Source organism: Sminthopsis crassicaudata, chromosome 3 (genome assembly GCF_048593235.1).
Source record: "Sminthopsis crassicaudata isolate SCR6 chromosome 3, ASM4859323v1, whole genome shotgun sequence".
Lineage (NCBI taxonomy): Eukaryota > Metazoa > Chordata > Mammalia > Dasyuromorphia > Dasyuridae > Sminthopsis > Sminthopsis crassicaudata.
In genome coordinates, this window is record NC_133619.1 from 475,669,818 (window position 1) to 475,681,172 (window position 11,355).

General features: G+C 34.1%; 1 long non-coding RNA gene across 1 annotated transcript; it reads right to left on the reverse strand.

Annotated features, from left to right (window-relative positions):
* Window positions 1–4,602: 4,602 nt before the first annotated feature.
* LOC141563019 (uncharacterized) lies at window positions 4,603–10,902 on the reverse strand. The gene is made up of 3 exons (XR_012488305.1): window positions 10,830–10,902; window positions 10,420–10,505; window positions 4,603–4,733 (listed from the first exon to the last, which is right to left on the reverse strand). It is a non-coding gene; the product is annotated as an uncharacterized LOC141563019 (long non-coding RNA).
* Between the last annotated feature and the right edge of the window lie 453 nt (window positions 10,903–11,355).

Consider the following 11,355-nt stretch of genomic DNA (forward strand, 5'->3'; position numbering starts at 1 on the left):
TAAAATGGGTCAGGGCCATAATAAGCCAGAGCACAGAAGTCTCCAAGATTGTATTCTGATCTGTGTGCCCCAGAGATGTTGATCTAAAGGGCTATGGGTCACAAGTTGCATAAAATTGGCACTTCCTAATCCCTTGAAAGAGCCTACTACAGTTTTATGTTTCCAGGGCTTTCTAAAATGCTTGAGAGCATCTAGACATTCCCCCCAAAAGTTTTATTAAATCTACTTAATAATAGCTAGCATTTACATGCATGCTATTATTATTATTTTTCAAATGAGGAAACTGAGACCGAAGCTAAGTGAGTTGCCCAATGAGTTGCCACATAGCACTAGTGGCTAATGTCACATTTGAATTCAGATTTTCTGACTCCAGGTCTAGCACTTTATCTACTGAGCCTCAACTTTACTCCATTCCTAGGCTGGTCCACCCAATCCAGTGGAATAATTCTTCTGCAACACCTTCCTCCAAATTGAGGCTCAGAGAATTAAACCTAGCTTCTAGAGACTATTTTTCAGCTTTATATTTTATCATCATCACTATCATCTTCACCAATCATCACCATCACAAAGATAGAAACTTATATTTACATAAGATTTTCAGAGTCATGCATAAAAAGCTTAATAATTATATTTTAATCAAATTAAGTAAGAGAGCCACAGAATTTCAGAGTCAGAAGGTACCTCAATGACCATTTAATCTAACACTTACTATTCCATTCCATTGAATCAAATAAGAATCACATTGATTTATTTAGGGTCATATACTTCATTAACAAAATGACCTTTTGTTCTATTATAAATTTACCTCTAACTACCCCCATTCCTAAAATTCACTGCATTTAAATTATGCATAAATTATAAATTAAAGTATGAATTGGACACACAACATATAAAGTAAATGTATCTAATACTCAAATGTACAATAAACATAAAGACCCCAACTGTTAGGATAAGAACTCATTACTCAATTTAAAAAACTGCTGAGAAATTGGACACCATGATGAAGAAATTAGATTTAGATCCGTATCTCATATCTTATTATCAATATAAACGCCAAAGGGATTTGTGATCTAAATATAAAAAGTTACTTCATTAAAATTTTTAAAATAGAGAAATGGAGGGTGGATGCCTGTGAGATCAGTGAATATAAAGAGAAATAATTAATTTGGAAAAAAATCTTTGCAACAAGTTTCTCTGATAAAAGAATCATTTCTAAGTTATGTAAGAAATGTATTCAAATTTATAAGAATAAAAGCCATTCTATAATTTCCATATAATCTAAGTATATGAACAAGCAATTCTTACAGAGAGAAAGAGAGAGACAGAGACAGAGAGACAGAGAGACAGAGACAGAGAGAGAGAGAGAGAGAGAGAGAGAATGAGAGAGAGAGACAGAGAGAGAGAGAGAGAGAGAGAGAGAGAATGAGAGAGAGAGACAGAGAGAGAGAGAGAGAGAGAGAGAGAGAGAGAGAGAGAGAGAGACAGAGAGAGAGAGACAGAGAGACTGAGAGACAGAGAGACTGAGAGAGACAGAGAGAGACAGAGACAGACAGAGAGAGATTTGTATATAACCAATGTGGAAATTTATTTTATTTGACTAGGTTTATTTTTTACAAGGAACTTTTTTTCTTACATTTTTTTTCCATTGGGTTTATTTTTTAAAACACTTTAAAGACATAAAGAATTTAAATGAATGTTCAGTGGCTAGGCTATTCCAATATAATAAAGATGACAAAAGCACCAAAATTAATTTGCACTTTTAATGTTATACCATGTTATGAAAGAGATACTTTATAGAACTTCATAAAATAATAATAAAATTATTTGGAAAAACAAAAGATCTAGAATATTAAGGGAAATGACAAAAAGAAGCAAGGGTGAAATAGGGATAGCACTTCCAGACTTCAAACTATATTATAAACTAACAATCATCAAAACCAAATAGAGAGATCAATGTAACAGACTAAACAAGGAAGATTCAGAAACAATAGAACTCAATAATCCAGTGCTGATAAAGTGAAAAAAAATTACTTAGGGAAAACTGTCAATTTCATAAAAGTTGCTGGGAAAATTAGAAAACAGTCTGAGAGAAATTAGGCTTAGATCAATACCTTACATGACATTCAGTAATACATTTTAAATGGATATGGGACTTTAATATTAAAGATTATACTATTTTTTTAAATTAGAAGAAAAACATATTTTTACAGCTATGTGTAGAAGATATTTTGTAATCAAACAATAGATAGAAATAATTACAAAAAATAGATAACTGATTACTTGATACTGGAAAGCTTCTGCAAAACAACATTAATACATCTAGAATAAGAAAGTTGTTGAATGAAAAAAAAATTGTATCAAATTTTCCTGAGTAGGATTTATTATCCAAGACATAAACAATTAATAATTTTATTTAAAATTAATTGCCATTTTCCAATAGATAAATAGTCAAAGGATACGAATAAACAATTCACAGAAGAACTGCAAAGAATTCACAACCATGTGAGGAAAAAATATTCCAAATCACTAATAATAAGTCAAATGAAAATCAAAATAATCCTGAGGTTTCCCATCACACCCTGCAAATCGGCAAATGACAATAGTAAATGTTGGAATGGTTGTGGGAAAATAGTCACAAATATATTGATGGTGGAGCTGGAAAATTATACAGCCATTTTGAAAAGCAATTTTGAATTATGCAAAAAAAGTACCTAAAATGTCCATATCCTTTGAAGCAAAGATGCCAGTATTTGGCTTTCTTACTAAGGAAGTCACTGATGAGAAAAATGTCCCCAAAATATTTATATCAGCAGAAAGTTAATAAATGGAAACAAAGTAGATGCCTATCAGTAAAGGAATAGCTAAATAAATTGAGATACATGAATATAATGGAATAGTGTTGTTCTATAAAAAATGATGTATGTGATGAATATAGAGAAGCATGAAAAGATCTATACAAATTGATGCAAGTGGAAGTAAGTCCAAGAAAATAATGTGCACAGTAATTACAAAAAAAAATGTAAAAAAGAAGAACCACAACAACAAAATCAAAAGTGAATGCAACAAAATTACAAAGATCAAGTGCTATCCCTTTGGAGAGAATATAAGTGTTACAAGTCACACTGATTATCTTTTTTGGATTTTTTTCTCAATGTATCCATTGGAAGTAATGCTTTTTTTTTCCTTTTCAAAAAAACACTTTCTCCCAGAAGATCGCTGCACACTTCAATGCTGTATGAGGATGTATTCTGATGGAAGTGGATATCTTCAACATAAAGAAGATCCAACTCACTTCCAGCTGATCAATGATGGACAGAACTAACTACACCCAGAGAAGGAACACTGGGAAGTGAATGTAAATTGTTAGCACTACTGTCTATCTAACCAGGTTACTTATACCTTCGGAAGCTAATACTTAATGTGCAACAAGAAAGTGGTATTTACACACATATATTGTATCTAGTTTTATTGTAACACATGTAAAATGTATGGGATTACCTGTCATGGGGGGAGGGAGTGGAGGGAGGGGGGGATAATTTGGAAAAATGAATACAAGGGATAATATTATAAAAAAAATTATTCATGCATATATACTGTGAAAAAAAATTCAAAAAAAACCCACTTTCTCACACAAGATAGCACTCTGGGAGAAGAAAGAATAGGGATCTATGAAATACTATGATGATATAAGAAACAGAAAATATCAACTTAAAAAACTCATTTTAAAAAACACTAAAAATAAAGAGGTTAAAGAGGTATAGTTCTCATATGTTGCATGCATTTTCAAATAAACTCAGGGTATTGTTAGTTTTCTTTGATTGTTTTACTTTGTTCAACAATAGAACTCTCACAGTGATCAATAAAACTTTAAAAAAAAAAGGTATAGGTAATTTCAATATTTCTCAGCTTCTCAGGCCATGAAGATCCTTTAGGTCAGGAATTTTTAATTTTATTGTGTTAATAAATAATAGACAGATAGAAATGTGTATGTATGTGTGTATACACAAATATGTGATGTAAGTATCCATACACACATATATATTATATGTATGTATAGAATTAAAAAGGAAACCATTTGCCTTGAAATACAGCTATCAAAATGTTTATATTTTAAAAACAAAACAAAACCAAGATCATGGATCCCAAACTAAAATTCCCTGCTCTAGAAAAAAGGGCCAGCTTGGTCACCCCGTACAAGTTAGCAGCAATGGGATTCCCATGTTACACAAGCTCCCCATCAGTACGGTTGCTCTCTTCTGTCTAATAAGGCTGCACTCTATTTTTCTCCCTCAGAGAGGTAAGTAGATGGTGTAGTGGACAGAGCACTGGCTTGGGGTCAGGGACACCTTAAATAAATCTCCTAGCTGTGTGATCCTGGTCAAGTCACATAATAATTCCTCTGATTCAGTTTCTTTTGAGTCATTCCAAGAAAATTGGCCTATAAGTCAAGAAGAATTGGATTCAAATTCTGCTTCAACAGTTTACTTAACTCTGTGACTATGGGAAAGTTATTTAACTTATCTGGGACTCAGACACATCTCTAAAACTTATCTACTTAACTGATTGATATATAAAAGAAGAGGGGAAAATTACCTTCCTTCTTTCTTCATAGAGGCAAACAGACTATGATATACTGGATATACTGTCAGACTCTGAATGTGTTGGGTAATTTTTCTGGACTGCTTTATTCCCTTCTCTTTCTTTTTTTATTCTTTGCTACAAGCGATCGTTCTCTGTACAAAGAGCGAAGAGAGATATATTTGGAAGTGAAGCCCATGTAAAAACAAAAGATATCAAGAAAAAAAAATTTAAGTTATTGATGTGTTCTGCATGGGTGCTCCACTGAAGAAATAATAGAGCCTTGACATATATACGTCACACCCTAATAGCCCCCAAACATCACCTAGCAATTCAATATCTGCAAGTTTTTTGTAACCATCACATAATGTAATGACATGACATTCTCCACATGGAAAACATACCATTTTAGCCCCTGGCTTGCACTGAAGTTGATGGGAATAAGGCAGCTGCACACACCATAAGGAGAAGGAGGCTTTTATAAAACATAGGCCATTGACTTCATCTCCTTTAATAGGCTGGCATGCTAACAGACTCTCATCTCACAAGGCCTGGTTGGAAGCTCCCTCCTTTCCGGATCATTGCCTGTCAGCTGCAGTGTTCCAGGCTCTGGGTGCTGTTCGTGCTCTGAGTGGCAGCAAGCTAAAAATACTGACAAGGGAGATTTTCACCTGATGAACATTTGGCACCAAGAAAAATGTGCTGAGAAATGAAACAGCCCAGTCCTTTGAAAAAAGATTTGAAAACCATTCCCATATGTGAGAGTAGTTACTGTCAATGTCCTTCATTTATCCAAGAGAGAATAATAGTACCAGAGGAATAGTAGGGCAAGATTTCTCATGCTATCTAGTCAGTATGACTTGGTGCCAGTCAGATTTAGTAGGAGAGAGATAATATATATATATATATATATATATATAGAGAGAGAGAGAGAGAGAGAGAGAGAGAGAGAGAATACATTCTAATAAATTAGTTATTCTATATGAATTCCAAAGCAAATTATTAGTATTTATTTTATTTTTTTTCTATTTTATTTTTTGCTGAGGCAAGTGACTTGCCCAGGGTCGCACTAGGAAGTGTTAAGTGTCTGAGACCAGATTTGAACCTAGGTCCTCCTGACTTCAGGGCTGGTGCTCTCTCTACTATACTACCTAACTGCCCTGTTTTTTATATTTCAAAGTCTAAAACTAGCCATTTTTGTGCCAACCACAGATAAAGGCAGGAATTTGGAACAAAGAGTAACTAACTTATTATATAAATAACTAAGGTGGAGGGTGATATCTTGAAGGAGCCCTACCTAGACTAGGCTCTGGTTGCTAAGTCTTTCTACTGACAATTCACTTGCTGAAATCTGTTACTTTAAAAATGTTTGTTAAAATAAATGAATGAATGTATGAATTAATACATGAATGAAATGAAATGAAACTATTTATTGATTGATGACTATTAGGCAAACCAAAAGAATTTCAGAGTTGAACAAAAGGGATGGGAAGCAGCTCAGATTCGGAAGGCCTTTGGAGATTTGTTGGGAAGGGAGTTCTCCCAAATGATGTTTGCAGTTTAGCAACTGAACACTGCGCAGGAGTTACAAGTTATGTCATATGGAAGAATAGGACAGAAACACTTAACCTTGTTGATTCAAAAACAGAAATCAAAAAGTAGACAAAGTGATCAACTGGCTGCTCTGTGTCCCAAAGCTTGTACTCTAGAATGAGGACTTTCCTTTGAGAAAAAAAAGTTTATCACAATCAAGGCAAATTGTCCTAATGAGAAAAGGAGGAAAGAGATTTTCTCTTGTCCAATGATTGGCTGTGTAGGAGCTCTAACATTCTAAAAGTTTATTCTCCAGACTTTAAATTAAAAGAGAGGTAATAAAGCCTAATTTTTTTCTATTAGGGTTTGGTTTTATTGTTGTTATTAAAACTTATTCTGAGTTGTGGTGGGCAAAATAGATCTGAACCCATCTTTTGCCATATTGTCTTCCAGTTTTCTCAGTGATGTTTCTATTGAATAGCAATTCAGTTCTTTTTTAGTTATGAGTTTGTTAAATGCTAATACTTCATAAAAATTTCGAATTTCTCTATTTTATCAGACCCACTCCTTGACTTTATGAATATAAATCATTCTGTTCCATCCTTTGGAACACATAAAAGATTTATTCTTTCTACAATATCTTATTTAATTTAAATTATTTATTCTGAAATTAAAAACAAAAACAAAACCCAAACCACTTTCATGTTTACAGCAGGACAAAAAAGTATATTAAAAATGAATCACCATTTCACATCACTTGCTTTTAAAAGGTACATAATAAATTCTACATCCTACTTGCAAAACTGACTTGCTTGCTTTGTTTCCTTCTGTTAATTTTTTATAAATATTTCAACATATCCCTTTTTTAAACTTCATTATCACTAACCTTCTTCCCCTAAACCCTGCCATTGCCAATTAAAACCCTAGAGAAAAATTTAAAAGAATGTAACAAATAAGCATAGTCAAACAGATTCACACAATGGCTAATGTCCAAAAAAGTGTCTCTTTTTACATGAAATCTATCATTTCTCAGTCACAAAGTAGAAAACATGTTTCATCATAGGTACTCCAGAGACATAGTTGGCATTACATTAATCAGTATTCTTAAGTCTTTCAGACTTTTTTTTCTTTGCAACATTGGTCTTCTGGTTCTGCTCACTTCACATTACATCAATTCCTAATACTCACGATCCACTGAAATCATCCTCTTTCAACATTCCTTATGACACAATGAAAATTCATTCCATTCATATATCACAATTTGTTCAGCTATTACCACATTCTAGTTCCTTTTTTCTTTTCATTTTAATTCTCCTTCTCTTCTCTCCCCCTTCCCTTACAATCAGGAAGCTTGACCATCTTGAGTCTATTTTCCCTGGCATTAATATTCTTTTTATACCTTCCTCTAAAATTTTACTTGTTTCCTGTTGAACTTGATGTATATCTACACCAAATTCTTTGTGTGTGCAGGTGACTGCATTTGACCTCATTACATACATTTCAGATAACAGTAAGTTTCATCTAATGGCTGTTCTCCCTATCACTTCCTCTATATTTGTATACTCTTCTTCTCACACACCAACTTATAGGGAAGTTCTACCTACTTGTTTCTCCTTTCCATACTAGTATATTCTTCCTTCTGCTCTTCCTTCCTTCTCTTTCCTCTCTTTAAAGCTTCAGAGTTTTTAATTTCAGAATAAATAATTTAAATTAAATAAGATATTGTAGAAAGAATAAATCTTTTATGTGTTCTGAAGGATGGAACAGAATGATTTGTATTCATAAAGTCAAGGAGTGGGTCTGATAAAATAAAGAAATTCGAAATTTTTATAAAGTATTAGCATTTAACAAACTCATAACTAAAAAAGAACTGAATTGCTATTCAATAGAAACAACAGGACCTTGTTTTTCTTACTTAACTTTTATAATAATACACTTTGAAGACCTTAAGTTCCTATTCAGTTTTGTTCTTTTCATCCAAAATACTCACCATTTTCATTTTTTAAAAATCCATCCCCCCCCCCCCCCCGCAGGCTATTGTACTCAGCTTTGCAAAGCAAACTATTTCTAGTTGTGATAGTGTTTCTTCTGCCTTTTGGAAAACTGTGTTCCAAGACCTCCTCTCATTTAATATACAAGCTGCTAGATCTTTTGTGATCCTGACTGAAGTAACTTAGTATTTGAACTAATACTTTCAGGATTCTTGTATAATTTTTTTCTTTGATGTGGAAGTTGTTAATCTTGCCTAAAACATTCCTAGAACTTTTTCTTTCTTTCAGAAGATGAATGGAGATTTTTCTTAATTTTTCTCTGTAATAATAAATCTGGGGAGTTTCTACTTATGATTTCTTAAAATAGGGTCTCTATAAACATTTTTATTATTGTTTTCAGGGACTCCGGTGATTCTTAAATTCTTTTCTCTTGACTTTTTCTGGGTCTGTTGATTTTTTTAAATCCAGTATCTTCCATTTTCTTCTATTTTTGTCAATGTTTTGGTTTGGTTTTGGTTGTCTTTTAATGGATTCATTTATTCCTGTTCAGTCTCTTCTAGTTTTTAAGAAATCCATTTCCTAAATGAAAAAACAGACTCTTCTGTTATTTATTCTCCTTTTAATTCTTTCCTTCAGTCCTTTTACTTCATTTCTTTATCTCTTGCTTCATTTCTTCTAAGTATTCATGAAGCTTTTGTGGAAAATCCATCTTTTTTTCCTTTTAGTCTCTAAGCGTATTCTCCCCTTTCCAAGCAACTCTTATATTTGCAATAATTTTTATATTGATTGATAACTGAGTTTAATTCACTCATTTTTCTAGCTTTAGATCATGAAGTAAACTTTGTGATAAGGCCAGGTTCCAAATCTTGCTGTCTTTTAAGTCAAATAGCTGGTCCTACTTAGTTTTACTTGGTCCCTGAGTATTTTTGCTAACCTCACTTTCTGGGATTAATTCCTTCCCTACCCCTACTATGAATTTTTGATGATTAGGCACTAGAACTTCATGGTTCGCTATAATGTCCCAGGACAGAGTATGAGGGATTAAAAGAGTACCTGGGTGCCTATCCTAGTCTCAGTTCTGCAGGGCTAATATAATCTGAGCTATCCAAAGCCCCATACGGAGGCTTGCTTACCATTCTGGTGATTTTTTATTTCTCTAGAGCTTTCTCAGGAGTTCTCTATCTTGCCTTTTGACTCAGTGCCTTCTTAACTATGCCTTTGGTACAGAAGGCTGAGCCTTGGTTTTATTGGCAGATATTAGCTTTATTCTTGACTATAAACTTCCAACTGAATTTTTGTGTAGGAATGGGGTGGAAGAAGTAACTATTAAAGCTTCTCATTGAATTTCTTGATCATTATTCAAACTACTATAAATTTCAGGGCTTTTTCTATAATACATATGTGGGAAGTGAGTGGTCTGCCTCCATTCAGGTAGCCATCTTGGCCAGAAGGTCCTTATAATGCTTCGTCTTATATTGACAACCTCAACATGGAATTCAAGGACATGTACATTGTCCATCTCTATAAAGAAAAAGAAAATAGGCTGTGCTATAACAATTTCATGGAAGCAGTCATTGCCAATGAGATTCTTGCCAGAGTCCTCCTTGAGCTAATCCTTCACCTGGAAAATGGACATTTACTTGAGAAACCTATGTGGTTTCAGAAAGGGCCAAGGTCAATATGGTATTTGTCACCCACAACTCCAAGAGAAATACCAGAAGTAGAACAGAGACCTGTATGCAATGTTTGTTGATCTGACCAAGGCCTTTAGTATGTCAGTCATAAGTGCTTATGGAAGATCATAGCAAAATTTGGTGCCCTGAGAAGTTCATCAGTATTGTTCCATGATGCCTGTTTGCATGGGTTCTGGATAACAGAGGATGCTCTCATACTCTCTCAGGAACCAACTGAGTGAATCAGGATCACAGGATTGCTCCCTAACTTTTTTTAGTATGATGTTTTCAGGATTGTTGTCAGATGACTTCAACAGCCATGAAAATAGTATCAAGATCAGATACCACGTTTATGGTAAATCATTTAATTTGAAAAGGCTGCAAGCCGAGATTAAAGTAAAGGGAGAATTGGTGCATAGTTTTCTATTTGCAAATGATTGTGCACTCAACACAGTTTCTGAAGCTGAGATGCAACAAAATATGGATTGATCTTCTGTCATTTGTGCTAATTTTAGCTGACAATTCACGCCAAAAAAAAAAAAAAAATAGAGGCTCTCCACCAGCCAGAACTGCACAATTCATACTTGGAACCATCAGTTATAGCAAATAGAGAAATTTTAAATGATACAGATAAGTTCACTTACCTTAGCATTATACTTTCCAGAAATATACATATAGAGGATGAGGTTGATCCACAAATTGCCAGAAGTAACTCAGCATTTGGATGGCTCTTAAAGAAAGTAAGGGAAAGAAAAAATGTTAGGCTATTTGCCAACCTGAAGGTCTACAAAACTGTTGTGCTGACCTCACTATTGCAGGCTGTGAAACCTGGATGATATACCAGCACCGTGACAGGAAACTGAATTGTATCCATTTGAAAAGTCTTGGGAAGATTCTGAAGGTTACCTGAAGGTACCAAACACTGAGGTCCTTTCTCAAACTAAACTGGCAAGCATTCCAACTCCACTGCCGAGAGCACAACTCTGATGGGCTGGCCATGTTGTTAAATGCCAAATGTACCTTTACCTAAAAGACTATTTTACACAGGACTCACACGGCTCAAGTGCTCACACAGAGGTCAGAAGAAGCGAGACAAGGGCACTCTCAAGGTCTCTCTCAAGATTTGGTATCAATTGTGAGACATGGAAGACTCTGGACATGACCACTCAGGACAATATGCCTACATCACAGAAGGCACTGACTGTGCTCTATGAATGAAGCAGAATTGTGGAAATTCAAAATAAATGTGAGACACACAAATTTAGAGACATCTCGCTCCAAATGCTAATATGGACTATTTGTGCCTAACTTGTAATAGAGCCTTCTGAGCTCATATTATTCTGATCAGCCACAGTTGGACACACTGTACTTTTATCCCAACATAATGATGTCATTTTGGTTTCTTTTCAAACACAGAAGACAAAAACTAACCAGCCAATAACATCAACTTGAAAAAGCTAGTTTGATTTTCCAGAGAATTTAGATTATTGGCCATTAAATAAGCATTTTTTTTTTTTACTTTTCAAAACTCAGTTTAAAAAAAAAAAAAAGTTCCTACTTCCCAACTTGCAAACTGATGG